The sequence below is a fragment of the Macrobrachium nipponense genome, chromosome 3 (assembly GCF_015104395.2).
Source record: "Macrobrachium nipponense isolate FS-2020 chromosome 3, ASM1510439v2, whole genome shotgun sequence".
Lineage (NCBI taxonomy): Eukaryota > Metazoa > Arthropoda > Malacostraca > Decapoda > Palaemonidae > Macrobrachium > Macrobrachium nipponense.
In genome coordinates this window covers 17968845-17989880 of record NC_087202.1, presented here as the reverse complement: position 1 = coordinate 17989880, position 21036 = coordinate 17968845, and positions in this window count along the sequence as shown.

Genomic DNA, 21036 nt, shown 5'->3' with positions numbered 1-21036 from the left:
GGCTTGTGCCTTGTATGATAAGGCACCCTATGAGGTAATGTTAGACTTGCGATAATCTTACGCTAAGTCGGTTGGTATTGCACTTCCATCTTCAATGGAGTGTCTTGGGGTTTGTAGATCACTTACGAAGTCGGTATTATCTTCTTGTTTATGACGACGATGTGTTAAACTCATGATGATTCGGTGAGGAGGTTCTTGTAGAAAACACGAAGTATAAAAATAGATATATTCTTCTGAAGTTTTACATGGTGAAGATCAGGTATGATTGTACAAGTCTTCTAATGACGATAGCTTGCTCGCTTCTGCCAATGATGATGGCTAATCTACTCCCTCTACATGATAAAGCTTAGGTAAAGAGGTACAGGTCTTCTAATGACGATAGCTAACTCTTTTCTGCTTCTACTACCATCTCCGTTACCAGTCATAAAGGAACCGAGTAGTTCAAACATATGAACATACATACAATGACATAGTTACATACGAAAACACAATCAAAATGAGACACGCTACAGATCATGTAGGCCGTTTGAATTATAGGTCGCGGTAGTTGTCTCAAGCAGGGAGCTTGGACTAATGTTTATAAACAATTGAATGACTACAGGTGACGGCATGTCATCTTAGCCTACTTTTATTGTATACATCATCTTTAGCGTCTCTAGTCTGATCACATTCCTGCAAGTAAACTGGTTGACCTCTTTAGTTTTAGTCTTTATATATATGGACTAACATTCCAATATTTTTATTATGTAAACACTTACATTAGCTCGGTCAGCTACCAAAACCAACTACTGAATATTACTCAAACTTGACTTGCATTTGACTTATAGGAGTGTGATACAGACACTATGTGAAAATAGAAAGTACTTATAAGTAAAAAAAAATTCATGGTGTTCACAAATACAGATTCAAGTAATAAAATATTAGACATAACATGTATATGATATTCGTAAATAATAGTGATCACGTGATATATACTGATACAGTTTTTCACTTCATCTCATTAAGATACATATGCTACAGAAAATACTAATGTACTCTGATAATCGCATAGAATGAAGATTAACCCTCTTACGCCGGAGCCCTAAAAATCAAAACGTCTCCCGTATGCCGGGCCTGGTTTGGAGTGAGCGCGGAAGTGGAAAAAATAATTTTTTCAAAAAATTACAGCGCGCGTACTTTTGAAGATTAAGAGTTCATTTTTGGCTTCTTTTTTTGTCATTGCCTAAAGTTTAGAATGCAACCATCAGCAAATGAAAAATAATATCATTATCATATGTAAATCATGCGATATATGGTAGCGAAAAAAAAAAAATTCATACATAATTGTATTCAAATCACGCTGTGCAGAAAGCGGTCAAAGCTAACCAGTTACTTTTTTTTGCGTTGTATTTTACACTAAATTGCGATCATTTTGATATATAATACATTGTAAAACAATAAAAGCAACACCAAAGAAAAATATTATCACAAAATGATGTACGAATTCGTAACGAGCGGACGTAAAAAAATGTTATTTTTCAAAAATTCAACCGTAATTCTAAATAATGTTCTAGAGACTTCCAATTTGTTTCAAAATTAAGAAAATGATTGAATATTACGATACTGTAAGAGTTTTTAGATTAGATTGCAGATTTTCGACCATTTCGGACGAGTTAAATTTGACCGAATGTCGAAATTTTAATATATATATTTTTTTATATGGACATATTTCGAAGATGGAAAAAGCTACAACCTTCAATTATTTTTTATTGTATTCTTCATGAATTTGCGCACATTTTCATATATGAAACTCTATAAAAAGGTCTAATATGAAAAAGGAGCAAATATTAGGATAATGCCATGTACGTATTTCGGAGACTTGCGGCCGCGAATCGGCGCGGGGAGTGAAGGTAAATATATTTTTCAAAAATTCACATAAAATCACAATATTGTTTTAGAGACTTCAAATTTGTTTCAAAATGAAGAAAAATGACAGAATATTACTAGGCCGTAAGAGTTTTAGCTTACAATTGCGTTTTTCAACTATTTCGGTAGAGTCAAATTTGACCGAACGTGGTTTTTTTTTCTATTTATCGTGATTTATATGCAAATATTTCGAAAAAAGAGAAAAGCTACAACCTTCAATCATTTTTTAGTTGTATTCTACATGAAATTACGCACATTTTCATATATACAAAAACTTTATGTAACAGCTAATTTTAAATGGTGCAAACATTTCGACAATCGCACAAAAAAATTCTGATTTTTTCGGAAGTTACCGCGCGAACGTAATGTTTTTTTTTTCATAAATTCACCATAAATCGAAATATTGTGCTAGAGACTTCCAAGTCGTTGCAAAATGAAGGTAAATGATTGAATATTACTAGAATATAAGAGTTTTAGCTTACAATTGCGTTTTTCGACCATTTCGGTAGAGTCAAAGTTGACCAAAAGTTGAAATTTTTGCACTTAACGTTATTTATATGGAAATATTTCAAAACTCATAAAAGCTACAACCATGGGTTGTTTTTTGTTGTATTGTGCAGGAAATTGCGCACATTTCCATATATAAAACTTTATGTAACGGCAAATTTAAAAGGGTGCAAACATTAGGACAATCGCACGAAAAAATTTATCGGAAGAGTTATCGCACGAACGTAAGGAAAAAGTTTTTTCATAAATTCACCATAAATCGAAATATTGTGCTAGAGACGTCCAATTTGTTGCAAAATGAAGGCAAATGATTGAATATTACTATAATGTAAGAGTTTTAGCTTACAATTGCGTTTCTCGACCATTTCTGTAGAGTCAAAGTTGACCGAAGGTTGAAATTTTTGCACTTATCGTTATTTATATGAAAATATTTCAAAACTGATAAAAGCTACAATCATGAGTATTTTTTCGTTGTATTGTGCATGAAATTGCGCACATTTTCATATATAATACTTCATGTAAAGGATAATTTAAAATGGTGCAATAATTATGTCAAAGTGACGAAATAATTTCCGAGATGTGTCACTGATACTTTTTAGTGCGATAAGAAAGAAATTCGCGCTTGCGCGCCTGCGTAGCGATTGTAAACGAAACAACGCCTTGATCCGTGAACTCCCAGCATCCCCCAAGGCGCGTGATACAAAAGTTTTCGGCTGGTAGGCCTATAAGTATTTTCCGCGAATTTTTAAAAAAAAAAACTTTTTTTGAGCCGACGTATGATACGTCCAATCGGCATACGGGAGACATTTTGACTCAACGTTTAATACGTCCAATCGGCGTAAGAGGGTTAACATGATAAAAATCATATTTTAACTGATAAAAATTTCATATATGAATTGATAAAAATTATTAATGTTTATGCTGATTGATTCGTTGATTTTTATGCTAACCTTTATATATCTGATTCATTAATCCATATACTAACTCATATATAACTGCAGTTATTGGTAAGATAATAGGTAACAGATTGATTATAGGCTACCTGATTTGTTTATACATATGTATATGGATTCATATAATTATGATTAATATATGTGCACTTTAAATAGATTCCTATTGCGTACACGCAAAGATATATTTCGATTCTGTTATTTATGATCATTTATATATATAGGATACATGACCGAGGTTATACTACTTCACATTTAACTAGCTTTCGAACAACTTTTCGTCCATTACACAGTTCCAGACAACCACCTATAGCCAAATGAAACGGCCTATTTCAATGGTTAAAACAAGGGGAAAATTTGCCTGGGCGGGTCCAACGTTCTATTTTGCGCTCATACTTATTCTCTGCATCCTAAGCTACACGATTACGTTCGCGATGAATGAAATCATCCCCAGCACGAGTCCTTCACCAGCAAAGTAGAGTTGAATATCCTTCGGGTCGTAATTGTCGGAAGTATGTCCCTTTTGTAGTCGATTTCCGACAGCCGCAGGAGCATTCCGCATTAAAACGAGATTAACGACGGGATACGGTGTCGGTCGAAGAAGTCCAAGAAATTCCTTTCACATTGTAGGCGGTTGTTACTTGACTGTAGTCGTCCGCTGCGACGAACGATTTTTTGAAGTTGCTATGTGAAACTCTCGTACTGCAGGTTACTGTAACAGGTTCCATTAATCAGCCTGCAAGTGAAATTATACTTGTCACAAGGGCAAAATAAATTCAGACGACATCCAAATACAGGGGACGGGAGAGAGCCATTTAGACCAGACTTAACCCACATGAATTCGCTGATATTTTATGGAATTCAAAAGAGAGGTGTACAAACTTTTTTTATCCATGGCATTAACAATGAGTGAACCTATCCAGGTCTATGATGACTGTAAAAATATCCATAATTATAAAAATAAACAGATATCAATACGAATCCCAAAGAAAATTCGATATTACTGGTAGTAAATTACTAGACAAAGAAGTGGAAAACGGAGCTATTTGTAAGATTGCCAGGCAACATAAGAGTCAAAGAGAAGATTAATCATGATTCTGTATTTCTTTATGCTAACTGAAATTAAGTTGTGATAAAATCCGATCCTATGTGCCCCTAACAAAAGTTTCATATTCAATTTTAGATGCAACGAAAAAACCCACTATGTAACTAATTTCTAAATAAACTTTGGGTTTTTCAAGAAAATGTGACATTTTCCCATGAATGTTTTACTTGAATTGTAATAGGCTAATGTTGCAAATAAATATTTCATATACATATCTTGATACTTCTAAATGTCTATGAGGTTCAGAAAAAATTAATTCATTTTGTTGTTATAGAAATTCTATTGCTTATTTTGTTATTAATTTTAAAATGATTGCAACTCCTTAACTAAAGTTGCATATATAAATATATATATATATATATATATATATATATATATATATATATATATATATATATATGATATATAATCCAATTTAATCGGTAGTTGTTTTCACTTAAATGAATGAATATTGCATTAGATGTTTGCCCAGTTTCTACAGAATATTTATGCTGCTTAATCTTACTTCTAAGCCCTTGCTCGACTGTCCGAGATAAAAAATACAGTCCATACATGGAATTTTATATATTATGTTGTTGCTTTCCCTGGGGCCATTCTTTATTAACATTCCATTATTTATTTTTCCTTCGTGGCTTATACCTTTATATATATATATATATATAATATGGTATATATATATATATATATAATATATATATATATATATTATATATATATACGTATATATATATATATACATATATATATATATATATATATATATATATATATATATATATATATATATATATATATATATATATATATATATATATATATATATATATATATATATATATATATGGGGATACAATCCACAATGAAGTAATATCCTCTTGTAGTTTAAAATATATATATCTTGTACAGGATTAAAGCTTTCGACCATCAACTGTCCGGACGCGTAGTCCAGCTGTATTTATATGTGTGTGGGGGAGTAGATTAAAGCCCTTGTTTGTCCAATTCTGTACGCTGGCTTCCCTGGTCCTTTTATTACCCTCAACCCGAGTGGTCCCACCCTCATGACCTTGGCCTTTCTCTGCCTGTAGCTTCTTCCAGGTATTCATTGTTGACCATGTGGTCTCTGTGTTTTTACATTTCTTTTCTTTGTAGAGTGAACGATTTGTCTTGGTACGCTATCTTCAAATCCGTTTCCAGTATTGCCTGTCATGCACTATTAGAGCATGATATGTAGGCATTTTCTACAATCAGTCTTGTTGTTTTGCGAGTGTCCCATTATAAATAATTCATATTCTCCCAGTCTATTTTGTGGCCTTTTTTTCAACAGTGCTTGGCAATTGCTTACGTCTGATTGTAGTGTCTCATGTTTTGTACGTTTTCTTCGTTCTTTGCAAGATTTGTCACTTTCGCCAAAGTAACGCTCTTCAAAATCTAGACACGCTGCCATATATATATATATATATATATAATATATATATATATATATATATATATATATATATATATATATATATATATATATATGTATATATATATATATATATATATATATATATATATATATATATATATATATATATATATCCCCTCCTACCTCTTTCCCCCCCATACCGGTTTCAATGAGATTATGTCTAAATTTTATCAATGCACAGAACAATTGTGTAAGTGATAAAGTTTATATATATATATATATATATATATATATATATATATATATATATATATATATATATATGTATATTATATATATATATAGATATATATATATATATATATATATATATATATATATATATATATATATTTATATATATATATATATATATATATATATATATATATATATATATATATATATATATATATATATATATATATATATATATATATGCGTGTGTGTGTGTTGTGTTTGTGTACAAGACAACAAAGAACGAGAGAGAGAGAGACAAGAAACCCGTATTTCGAAACACATTTCACTGAAATTGCGCAAAGCGGACAACGGACTGTGAAGCCCATGGCCTTACAAATCCTCGGGACAACCGGATTGTCTCACAGTATTGGGGGAGTGACGATCGCTGGCCACCATAGAGGGAGAAATATAGGACCCAATATGGTAATTGGAAGCAGTTAGGTGAAAGGGCTGCCCAGAGAACATTCTTATTTAAAGTCATGCGGATGTCGATTTCGTTTTTTCGGAACAGTTTGCTGAAGGGACTGTAGAAATAGGAGCGTGTAGAAAGTAATAATAATAATAATAATAATAATAATAATAATAATAATAATTAATTAATAAGTCAATCATTTCCCGCGCCACCCAAGTGGATGCTTAGGGCCTCGATGATCTCACGCCACCACATCCTGGGATAACTTCTCAAGATCTCCCCGACACTCATCTCCTGCTTCCTGCCTCACTGTCCTCAACCACGTCTCCTTTGGCCTACCTCTACCTCCTCTACCAAGGGCAACACACCCTGGTGTGTCTCGTTTTCTTCCCTGGCTTCTATACACATGGCCTAGCCACTTCCAGCATATAACATACTCATCGATTGGCTGCAGCCCCGTTACTTTTCAAGTTCTGCTGTTTGATATCCTATCCCTCCAAGTAATTCAAATATTCCTTTGAGTGCCTTATTTTCAAATGCTACGAATTTATTATCCAAAGTCATTGTACTGTAGCATAAACTATACCCATACATTAAAATACTCCTAACCATTACCTTATGAATTTTGATTTTTGTATACAGAGAAAAATTACTATTATTCGAAATATTTTCAAGCATTCCCATTACTGATGAGCCTTTTTTCAACCTTTCCATAAATTCCGTGCTCAGAGAACCTTATCCTTATCTAAATGAGTGCTTAAATATTTAAATTCATCCGCTTGCTCTACAACCATGCCTCCAATTATAAAATCCTAAGCATTTTCAATATTCATTTTCATGATTTCAGTTTTTCCACTGTTAATAACCAAACCAACCTTTTGACTTACACTGACTAGACAACCCAACACTGCATTTTTTCTGGCCCTCGCAGATCAAAACTATGTCATCAGCTTAATGAGTCAAGAAGATTCCCATTTTCTCCCCAGGGTATACACGCATCCGATTCTATTTTAACTCTTATCATTAATGGTATTAATAAAGAACACACACACACACACACACACACACACACACACACACACACACACACACATATATAGATATTTAATAATATATAAATATATATAATATATCTAATAATATATATATTAATATATATAATATATATATATATATATATATATATATATATATATATATATATATGAATAACTTGATCACGAAGTATATAAAACGTGATGGTATGTATAAATAAACGTTTTTGCCTTCTCTCTCTCTCTCTCTCTCTCTCTCTCTCTCTCTCTCTCTCTCTCTCTCTCTCTCTCTCTCTAACTCTCTTGCTCGTATATTTATATCCTTTTTCGTCTTTTCACTCATTTTTGGTAACTTTTTCGTAAATTCATGGTAACAAGTTGTATATGCATCCTTGTATTTCGAAATGTATTGTTTTCTGGATGAATCACCTGTTGACCACGTGTGTGCTCCTCCAAGGTGTGGCTGCCTTAAAAATCGCTAATCTTGCCCTCAGGCGTTTCCTTGCTTCTGTAGAGTGAAATCGACCTTGTTGCTAATTTTGTAATGTCAGTTTGGATATTAACCCTACCTTTACTATGTTTTTCCTCTGTGTAATCAGTTGTGCCTGAGTAAAGGGTCGCGCTAGACCGAAAGTTCTTGACTATCTCGCTTTTCACTTTATTCTTCGTGGCAAAACGTTTATATATATATATATATATATATATATATATATATATATAGTATATATATATATATATATATATATATATATATATATATATATATATATATATATATATATATATATATATATAATGTGTGTGTGTGATCCGCCTGGTTTCGTGTAATCATCGATATCCATTTTCCAAGTTGCCTTCTACATCGTAATCTCTCTGTCTGTCTCTGTCTCTCTCTCTGTCTCTCTCTCTCTCTCTCTCTCTCTCTCTCTCTCTCTCTGCTATCATCTAATAGTTTCTGAATATATTTAACGTAGATAAGAACTTTCCTCACGTATGACGGTACCTCTTTATAGAATTCTTTCTTTTGTTCCTCTTTCCTTACTATTTGTTCTAATTCTCTGTTTCTATCCGTCTCTGTCTGTTTTACAGACCTTTCATTCTGTGTCCATCGTTCTTCTTCATCTTCTTGTCCTTTGTTCTTTTGCTTTACCTGTTATTCTGTTTAACCGTGCTGTCTCTACTCTCTCCCTGTCTTACCCTCTGTTTATTTATTCATCAGTGAGATGCTTTTCCCGGAAGTGCTAAGGGAACCGATATTTTGCATTACTGTTATTTTTTTCGTTTTCCTACGAAAGGTAAAATAAAAGAAAGAAATTACAAAAATCATAGTACACTGGCAACGTAGAGTATTGAAACTTATAAAGAATTTATTTATGAATTATTTTCTGTTGTTGAAATTAACGGATTGTGTTTTCCTATTCCCAAAAAATTTCCGTGTAGATACTTAGAGGTGAAGACCCGATGGTTTACATTAGTTTATTTTAATAATGTACTAATAGTTTTATGTATTTATCATATATTTGTTAATTTATTTTTTCTTTTATAATAAGTCATCTCTTCTTTCTGTATTTCCTGTTACCTTGCGTTACTTCTTTCAAATAAACACTACATTCTTTGGAAGCATGAATTTCAAGTCAATGGCCCCTGTATTCTTGTTCAGTAGGAATGGGGTTCATCATCTGAATAATAATATGGCAGAATTACGGGAATTTTTTTTTTTTTATATTATATCTCTATTTTACTTATTAACTGCTTCTCTGGCTCCGCGATGCTTCTTAGTAACTGGCCAATATTCATATTGGGAAATTCTAAAAAATGCTGGAGAGGATTTATTTGTCCAAAACACGATTCCTGTGCCATTTATCCGGTATACTGGCATTAACTAACAGTATATTGGTAAACAGGGATCTCAGGTTCAGGTCAAGCAAGGGTCGTCATCAGTGCTAGTATTATTTGGTGAGCGTAGTTCAAATCCGGCACAGGGTCGTCTCTGGTATACAGCTGGTGTTGGTGCTGGTATACCTGGTGTTAGCGTTATATTTCGACCTCCTTGTAGGTTATCATCTTGACTAGTCAGTAGTGGAACTGAAAGAGTGTTGTTGTTGAAGATTAAGCTGGCCTTATGCCAGCACGGGCTCTTGCTCATAGAACAGCCCTAGGTCATTAGAATATTTTTGCAGGTGATAAAGGTGAGATTTTTAGGATATGAGGTGAGCCTTTATTATAATCACATGAATGAATATGCCAGTGATATGGTATGCAAGTAAAAAGTGAAATGGAAGGTTAGCAGGCGAGGGTACAAACCCCTTTGAGCCGTGTAAATGTCTGTATCTACATGCATACACACATACATATAAGTATTGTATCTTTACTAAGGCGCTTCCTTCCTCACAACCAGCTTTCTGACAGTTAACCATTACGTAATATAAAACTGAACCTGTCAGAACTGATTTTTTACGCTCTACATATTTTATTATAAATATTTTTTACAATAAGACCTTAAACTTGAGAAGTGTTCTGTAGTCGCTTTCTGATTAGTAACTCCCAGTGACCTTTTTTTTCTTTCAACTTTGTTATTGATATGATCTTTTGCCCTCATAAGACGATAATATCCCATAATGGTGAATTTCCTTTTGAAGAATAATACAACCATTAAATAATTAAGCCACTGATTGATGCCTTATCAATACGCCTAAAACTTTAGGCATCACTTTTATTTTTAAGAGAATACGTCTATAGTCGTTTTATTCGGTTAATTTTTTTTCAGCTGGTTGTAAATTTCAACAGCTGGTGTTATTGATGTTATTCATCCCCTCCAGCGTTTTATTGCCAGTCCTCTAATGTTGTGCGAAACAATGTAGACGTTAGCCATATCACCAAGGAAACGGTCTATGTTTGTCATAAAGCTCGCGCAAGGAAATTGCGCCCAGGCATCTTTCAGAGAAAGACATATGCTCGCTCTAACTCTTCATTAGTGAATCATTGGTATCAGCTACTATCTTGAATATTAATAAGAGTGTATGCACACTTTCATAAGTATGTATGTATGTATGTTTAATTAAATTTAAGTGTATCTAAAGTATTGCAAGGTAGATATGCATGATTTTACATATGTGTCATTCTCATTGCATTTATTCTGATATCGAATTACAAAGCGGGATACCAAAATTTTTGCACGTATAGATTATATTGTATTTGCGTATAGTAAATATTCATATTTCATGCTGGTTCATATTTTTACTCACCTCTGTACGTTTTCAAATTTTTGCATAAAAAACACCAAGTAGAGAGTATTTATATCATTTTTTATATTTTACAAGCAAATATTTGTGTTTATATATATAAATATATATATATATATATATATATATATATATATATATATATATATATATATATATATATATACACATATATATATATATGTATGTATAAAGAATAATGAATGAAATGCATTTCTGTTTTGTCTAATTTTCTACGCCTATGTATGTTATTGCATTTATACGTTGAGAAGTTTTTAACGTAGAGAATCTAAGATTTTTATAGCTTTACATCTATCTGTGCAATACTGTAATTGCTTACAACGATTGCAGTCTTTGGAATATTTAACACTCCGTTCCATCTGCTGTCAACATGAATTTTACAAGGTGAATATACATGCTACTACAGATGTATATTTATGTGCTTGAATCTAAATTACTCATTTTAAAAGGAGCTCGCTCTCGAATTCTTTTGCAAGGGACAGTCAAGTTCGCTTCCTACCTGTCCTCGATTTGTAGTCTGTATTGGAATGCCCCTGTGTCACATCACACAAAGACTATAAAAAGATCATCAATTTTACAATTATCAATTTATTTTTCTACGTATTTCAAAGCTGAAACTAGAAACTGAAGAGCAGAAAGGACACGCTACTCTCACTGTTGACGAATAAATAGTCTGCATATCAACGCTGCCTAATTCAGAAAAGAGTAAGTGTCAGAGCCTGATATTCCTCCTTGTGCTAGAAAAGCTTGCTTATCAGTAACAGAAAGAACACAACCAAATACGAGCTCAAGCAAAGCGCCTTCACTACACTTCACTTCTCTTAAATAATTGAGCTTATTCTTTTATATTTAATGGGTGTTGTTATGTCATATTCATTATCTGAGGAACCTGGTTAATAAGACAGTATTGAAAGCAGTGAAAAATCTACTGAGATTTTGTTGTGTCTGCAGTAAACTGCATCTACATTTTTATCCTGTGTACAAAAATTGTTTTTTATTGTTGGCTTAAAATGAATAAAAATTAACATCAAAATTGATGATGATGATGATGATGATTGTAAATCACCTTTTGTTTGTGTGTTCATCCGTCCGTATATTCTGTATGGAAAATATCGAACATCTCATGGTAGAAAACCAGGAGGTATTTCACATAACAAAGAATGAAATGTGAAATATCGATGTAGGCCTTCAAGTTCTGTTAGACGATCAGCATATCAATGTATTACTTATGCCTACGCAACCCAATACTGGATCGTGCACAACACCTAAAAGTTCAGTTAACACAAAAAACTATCGCAGTCAACACGTTAACACTTTAAAGCTTAGTCTATATGCAACATTCTTAGTTTGGATAGTCAAATAAAAAAACCTATGAAAATACAGATTATAAACAAAGCAAAATCAAATTAATTAAAAAGTTCAGGATATCAGTCATACAACAATACGATCACAAAACATTTCGGAAAAATAATACCAACGGATCAAAAGTTGAATATAGTACATCATGAAGTCACCTTATTATTTACATACTTAAGGTGTTCATTAAAGATTTAAATAAAAAAATTCTTTCCTTTTATGGATCCTATTGGGTTACTGTAAGATATTTGGAACATGTAACCCTACCTTGAATACTAAAGTAAAATTGAGACATTACGTTTCCGTTAATTCTGTCACAAGATGATGTCAACTCCATTAAGTCATATTGTGACAGAGTAAGGAAATACAACATTCTCTCTCTCTCCTCTCTCTCTCTCTCTCTCTCTCTCTCTCTCTCTCTCCAGCTTACAGTACCAGTTGAGCCACATCTGGTGTCGAGTATGAGATTGGCAATTAAAACTTGGTATTCTATTCGGCTGGTTGACGAAGGTGTGTTTGTGAGAGAAAGCTGGTTTCGGTCAGTTATCGAGAGAGAGAGAGAGAGAGAGAGAGAGAGAGAGAGAGAGAGAGAGAATGTTTATGTAAAACCGAAAAGGCACCTAGATTATTCATTTCACGTATTAAGACAACAGATAGAGAGAGAGAGAGAGAGAGAGAGAGAGAGAGAATGTTTATATAAAACAGAAAAGGCACCTAGATTATTCATTTCACGTATAAGACAGACAGAGAGAGAGAGAGAGAGAGAGAGAGAGAGATCTGAATGTTCATTTAAGAGAGAAAAGACACCTAGATTGTTTATATCACGTATAAGTCGGAGAGAGAGAGAGAGAGAGAGAGAGAGAGAGAGAGAGAGAGAGAGAGAGAGAGAGAGAGAGACATCCGATTGTTTATATTTGTTCAAATTTGTATAATAATATATATCAAATCCAGGTGCAAATTCGTATTATGAGTTATACTAATATCAGTAAAACAGAGAGAGAGAGAGAGAGAGAGAGAGAGAGAGAGAGAGAGAGAGAGTCATGTTCCGTTTTCTAGTAAGGGAAAAAAAACTTCCATCATGCCCTTTACTTCCGAATTATTTTTTCTACCTTTTTGTTTCTTGACCCAAGTATTTCCAAAATTTTTTTTAGGGAATCTGTGTATGCGTTTGGGTATGTGAATGTGTGTGTGTATTTTATTCAGACTTGGCTTGTAATTGCCAATGATAACTCTTCAAAGTAAACTATATATGGATAGATAAATAGACGAATAAACTCAACATTAACCTCACTTAAATCATCAATACTATCATTGGATTTTGCTGATAAAATGACTCCCAATTAACTTTCATGATAGTTCTGTAAGAGATTATTACATAATCATCGTATAATGATCTATAATGTCACAATTACCGTTGTAATGACAATTAAATGTTGACTCATTAATGATAATATATGATTTTGGAAATGTTACGTGTTTAACATAACGTGTAATTTTTCCACTTTGAAATCTGTAGTTAGTTAATTTTACAATCTAACGTTAGTGAATTTATCGTTTCTAGAAATACTACATGGTTTTTCGTTTATCTATTTATATCAGGCAACATACAATACCTTTGGCCTGATTATCAAATATAGTGTGTAGGGCTACCGATTGATTATTTTAATGGAATTTGTATAGTCATATTTAAATATTTACATTTATGTATATACATTATATAGAAAGGAACATAGATAGATAGATAAATAGATAGATAGATAGACGTCGCCGTAACATACAGCAAAGCCGTGTAAATGGTTTTATCCGTATTACGATACAGAAAATGAGCGTGTAAATAATATTGCAATAGGTATTTTTGTTTCGCAAACCATGCCATTAGCTAGTGAGGTATTCTTGTCAGTATCTTTAACTTATTGTAAACGTACTCCTCTAATATTCATTATCTGTTTAGTTATGAGAATAGTTTGCAAGTGTATGCTTTTTGTACTTACGCCTTGCAATCTCCCTTGAAGTTTATCATTTTGCAAAGTAAATCTAAAGATACCATGAGAAGATTGATCAGAGACGATTGTCTGGAAATCCGATTGGTATCAGCATCCCATCTCTAAGAGTAATGGTTTTGTGTTTGCTTTGTCGTTTATTCGAACTTTTGATTCGTATTTCCTTTGTTGAGTAATTATTATTTCTTGATCTTGATAATTTCTTAATTACTTTTCTTAGTCGAATATTCTCTCTGCCCCTTCTTCATCAAATGTTACTATTACCTCATCTTTTTATTTTGGTTTTTATATGAAATACTTGTTTTTTCTTATATTTCAAACAATTTCATTCATTTTTTCAGTGTCGAATCTTTGCTTTAACGTTTTTTTTTTTATAAAGACATTTATAATTCCTTATCACTTTGTTTCCATTATTTTTCAATCGTACATTTGCTTGTCTCTTATTTCTAAAGGTATTTCGGATTCCTTATCAATTTTAAGTCTATTCCTAATTTTTATTTCCCTTTTAACATATGTATTACTTTTTCTGTTAATTGGGTAACTGTCTCATACCGTGTGTTGTTCGTTGTCTTGTACTACTTCAAGTTGTGTAAGTGTCGTGTACCATTCAGTACCGTGCACTGCTTCACGGAAGGTACTGGCTCACAGCGTGTTTTGCTTCATGACGTGTACAATGTTGTCGTTTAGCAGCCACGCTGAGATAAATTCCAGGGGAATTTCTAAGGAAGTAATTTTTTTTCTTTTGTGAGGATTAAAAGACAAAACATTATTTGTTTGAAAGCTTTGTCAGTAATGAAACGAGGGATTTACGTACTAGTCTTCATCACTATTTTATTTTGGTTAAATTAGTAATTTCTCAATAACATAACTGAAAAAATGTGATTTACATAATAAAATTTTATGATGGAACTAATAATGAGTAGATTCGAGATTTATTTCAAAATAAATATATCTTTATTTTATACAGGGTAATGGCCCTTTGTGGTACTCAGATTCAGAGGGATTGTTCCATTGACTTTTAAATGATATTTTTCATGGTGAGAGTGTATGCACGCAGAAGCATATACAGATATATATATATATATATATATATATATATATATATATATAGTTATATATATATATATATATATATATTTATATATATGTATGTATACACACACACACACACACACACACACACACATATATATATATATATATATATATATATATATATATATATATATATATATATATATATGTGTGTGTGTGTGTGTGTGTATGTATGTATGTATGTATAATTAATGAACCTCTGGATAATACCTTGATGCCCACTCATGGTCATACATATTTCAATAAAAGGTGCAAGTGTACTGGGTAATCTACTCTCCGGGTTGTGAATCTTTATGAAACGGAGAAGCAAATATATAAGTAGGCCCTTGTAGGCTTCGGCAGAAGTCTTAGGATTCAAACTGGGGCCATTTGGCAGGATTGCAAAAACAACTCTCCTGTTGCAAGTAGAGAGAACGGTCATGCGCAGAAACACGTTTCCAGGGGCTTGGAAACGTGAACTAATTACTTGCCGTCTGAGCACAACGGCCACTGAAATAATTAAGTTAATTCAAGCATTAACAATGCAGCGCCACATTGCTATAGAGCGTTACTTTACTTGAGAATTTATTGTTTGAATGCTTGAGAGAGATCATTAACAAAGGGGTGGGTGGGCTATTGAAGAATAAAATGAACTTGAATGAGAAAAGGCTTCCTTGCGAAGCCAGAAAAACAGATTTAAAGATTAACGAGGCTCTCGATCCCAGAATACACATTCCCTTGGTTAAATCAAGCTAGTCCTCTAGAAATGAGATCCACCAGTTTGGAATTCCTGGTTAGCCCTCCATGATCTTAGAAAGGACTCCCAAGTGCGTTGTGGGATGGAAGGAGACGACGATATACGCCTGACCTTTGATGGGTCTGTCACTTGAAGCAGCTCGCCTCTCTCTCGCTGTCTCTCTCTCTCTATGGTGTCCTTGGTGTACCTGAGGATAAGAGTCTCACCAGTACTTTGACCTTTGGGATAGTACTGAGAAGGGTAAGAGTAGGATGGCATTAGGATTCGCAAATAGCATCTGCTAGGGAGATGGACCCATGGTTTTTTCTAGTCTTCTGGTCTCATCTCGTTGCACGCATTCGAAGAAACACTCAGGACTTTTCTTTTTAAAAGGAAAGCTTCAAAGACGAGCTCAATGGACTGGAATCCATAAGAACACACACACACACACACACGCATATATATATATATATATATATATATATATATATATATATATATACTATATATATATAGTATATATATATATATATATATATATATATATATATATATATACATATATATATATATATATATATATATATATATATATACATATATAAAGATATATATATATATATATATATATAGATATATATATATATATATATGTGTATGTATATTAAATTTATTGCTATGTGTCACCACTCCACAACCCTCGTGCTCTATTTGGCAGAACACATCTAGAAGTCCAAGCCCACGCACAAAGCAAGAAAGATGAGCCTTAAGCCACCTCTTTATTAAAACTTGGCAATTGATTTGTCAGGGTCTCTGTACTTTCCTTCGCTGAACCTCTAATAAATCGCCTGCTTTGTGCCTTACCCTCTTCTTATGACTTTTTCCTGGCCGAAAAGGCCTCTTTTCCAGGCAAGACCAGCATCCAGAACGAGACACGTGAAAATCCCAAGGGCGGGCTGACGGAATTCACGCATGAAGGATAGTTCGCACCAGTACACCATAGGTGGCAAACACCGGCAGATACACAGGTCATATAAGGCCGGGTCAGGGGTCGATCATCCACCCTCCAATCATTAAACATACCAAACTGCGGCCCTCTAACTCAGTGGTTTTTATTTTATTTAAAGTTAAACTTAGCAACGATCGTGCGCCTTTCTCCGCTATAGAGGCCAACAGCACGAGGCTGCCATCGGGCCGTGGCTGAAAGTATAGGTATGTTACAGATATGGGCATGGGTGTAGTAGGCATAGGCATGGGTATTGGTATGGTACAAGTATGAGTATGGGTAAGGGCATGGTACAGATATGGGTATGGGCGTGGTACGGATATGGATGTTGGTATAAGTATGGGTATGGTACAGATATGAGTATGGGTATGGTTATGGATATATGTATGTGTATGGTACGGATATGGGTATTATAAAGATATGGGTAATGGTATGGTTATGGGTATGGGTATGGTGCGGATATGGGAACTAGCAAAAGCAAGATTAGTAAATGAATAAAAAGATATTCACTGTTTCGATTCTTCAATGATCTGGAGGTATATGGTTGGATATTGTATTTTTTTTCTTTAAATCACAAAGCAAGAGCTACGTTATAGCTTTCATTTCTATAATTTCCAAGTGTTTATGTTTACCAAGTTTAATAATGCCATAACAGCCTAGATAAATAGGATTCAAACTCGGGTATATGTAGTAGCGAAATAATATAATTGGAAGAACAGTTTTACGACTTTCCATGAATTAGTGATTATCAGAAGATACATTAATCAAAATAAATAGTTTTCTTCTTTTAAGTAGGATTTTTTGAGGTGAAAAACTCCTCTGAAAACTCCATCATTCTCCAACTGACGTCTGTTTCCTTATATTATCGTGAAAGCTTCAACATTCTTCGACCATATAACTGACTCCATTTTTCCAATATTATCGTGAAAACTGCAGCATTCTCCAACGAAATAAATGACGTTATTTTTCCGATATGGTCGTTGGAACTTCATCATTCTACAGCGATATAATTGACGTAATTTTTCGTATATTATCGTGAAAGCTTCTGCCTATTTTAAGAAATATAACTGACGCCATTTTCTCGATATTATCATGAAAACTTCCGCATCCTCCAACCCTGATATTATCACGAAGCTTCAACTTTTTTTAACGTATAACTGACGTTATTTTTCAAATATTAACCTGAAAACTTCAGCATCCACCAACGATTTAACTGGTGTCATTTTTCTGATATAAATCGTGAAAGCTTCAGCTTTTTCTAAGAATATAACCGTCGTCATTTTCCCAATATTATCGCGAAAACTTCAGCATCCTCCAACGATATAATTGATGTAATTTTTCGGATATTGTGAAAATTACAGCTTTTTCTAAGGATATAACTGACGTAATTTTTCCCAATATTATCATAAAAACTGGAGCACTCTCTAGCCACGTAATTGAAGCAATGTTTCTCATAGATATACGGTATTCAGTCTAATCCCTAGTTATGGAAGTATTTCATGTTTTAATAACATTTACATTCCGAAGAAGCAGGTGATGGGAGAGAGAGCAGTTGACTTGAAATAGCATATTCATTGTAGAAACGTATAGAAAATGTACAAACGCCGTAAAAAGTGATCAGAGGCGTTCCCAGTATTGTGATATATAGCTTATCATAGCGCAGTCATATTATATCTCATATCACTAGTTTACAAGTGTATTTAAGATTCATTCACATCCTTTTTCTATTTCTATATTTTTAAAACTTGTTCTTCCCCGTTTTCTTGCCCTTATTTCTCTCATATTCTTGACTCCTCCCTTCCGTCTTCTTCTTTCCAATCACCCATCTCTCTCTCTCTCTCTCTCTCTCATAACTGTAAACATAGTTCCTTCAGGAGCTGTGGGAGTCATTAGAAGTGTTCCAAAGGCAGTCTCAAATTAGCAGTAAGAAATATTTAAGATGAATTATTGCCCTTGATTTATCAAGGTCTAAGAGAGAACAAGGTAATGTATGGATTACTAAAATAATGGATGAATAGAAATATAAATTAGAATTTAAATACAAGACCACAGCAAAAAATGTGTATCCCGGAGTTTTTTTTTTATTAATAAATGCAGCTATCCTCGTCTGCATACGACTTAGAAATATAAGTCTCATATGTCGTGTATGTTGTAACCTAATATAGTCTTTTATTACTCAATAACTAGATTTTATTGAGTATTTAAAATAATCGCACTTCTCGTTGTGATTTCCATCCCAGAATGCAACTGATAATTCTAGTTGCTTCGCTGTTTCGTGAGTCATATTATTTAGAATTAATTATGGTTTCGAGTTGATTTGATGTCACTTTATTGCGTTATTGATAATCCAAATTTAACTTGGGAAAATAATGCACGACAGAATGTCATGGATAGTTCAAACGCACTTGAGATGAAATCCATTCACCAGGATATACATTTTCCCTTAGGTTATCAGGAACAAACACCACCCTGTCGTCAAACAACAGTGACATCACGCCCACCACTGATGCAGCTTATGGTAATGCCGTCACACATGAAGTGGTCATAACAGTTGCGTAATACTGCGGTGGTTGCCGCACTTTAATGACATCACGTCTATACTCTCCAATTTCACTCGGGTGAATAGTACGCTTGCTGGTGACTTGCTAAAGAGACTTATGAAACCGTTTCATTAAGCGTGATTACGTGGAAGGAATGAGACGCGGTGAGGTTGCAAGGGAAAGGTTGTGCCCGGGGCGGGGGGAGGGGGGGGGGGGAGTTGTGTGAGGTTTGGAAGGGACCTTTTGACGGGTACTAAAATGGCTCCTTTCCTGGGTCAAGAAACGGACATTTAATTGGTGTTTAACTCTTTCTCTTTCTAGGGCAAGAGGGAGACATTCCAACGGGACATGAATAATATCCTTGCTGGGTTAAATGACATATATTATAATGGGACTTACTTGGTTTCCTTTCTGAGCCAGAGAGAGAGAGAGAGAGAGAGAGAGAGAGAAGAGAGAGTAGGATGAATGACCCATTTATTTATATATGATTACTGACGCTACATTAATTTGACATTTATTTCATATAAATTTCGTTTTCTTTTCTTATCATAAAAGTCGCAGCCATAGTAATTCTTTATTCTCTCTAAATGAAAATCATAGCTGATAAGGAATGAGGAAGTTAAGAGCAGTTTACTAATGTCGGAGATCTGTAAACTGTTAACTGGTCGACACTTTTAATAATTTCTAACATTGTTGACCATTTGATGAGAGTCGATAAAGCTCGGTACTCTCGGTGGCAGCGCCGCTCAAAAAAGCGTAGCGTTAGCCGAAGGAATTATTAATCAATACTTGAGACCGGATGCCGTTAAACATTTACGAGTTATATATTTGGAGCTCGGTCGGTTGAAAAGCATGGTATAACATTTAAGCATTTTCAATATTCGATTTCCGCGTTCTGTGGCTTAGTACAAATACTTCACGAAGGCATGCTTATTCATTTTAGTTATTTTTATCAGACGCTTTCTACGCAAAACCTATTTACGTTGTCGTACTCTTAATATTTGGTGTCTTGCCTTTGTTACTTAAACAATCAATTAAAGAACCAAATAAGAAAAATTCAAGTTTATGAAAATTTAACACTGAATTCTCTTCTTAAGAATTTTAATTCATTTTTTCATGGCCTTCCTGAGCAAAGCTTGTAAAGTTGGGGGCACAACCTGAAGTGGAACGCAAAGCTTCGTTAAAGGTTCGAGACATATATAGCTACTAATCTTTCAAATTGAAAGGTCACAACTCTTTTCGAGGCATCGGTTCTACTGTAAAGTTTTTTTTGTTTTTTTTTTCTAAAGTACAAAAAGATAAAATGCTCCTTCAGAGCAAAGTTATAATTGTTAAGTTATCTTAAAGATGATAGTCATCAAGTTTCATTTTCCATTTGGATGTTTAAAAATTATAAATGCGTGTATGCTTGCATGATACATAGATGTATATATATACATATACATGTATATGTATATGTAT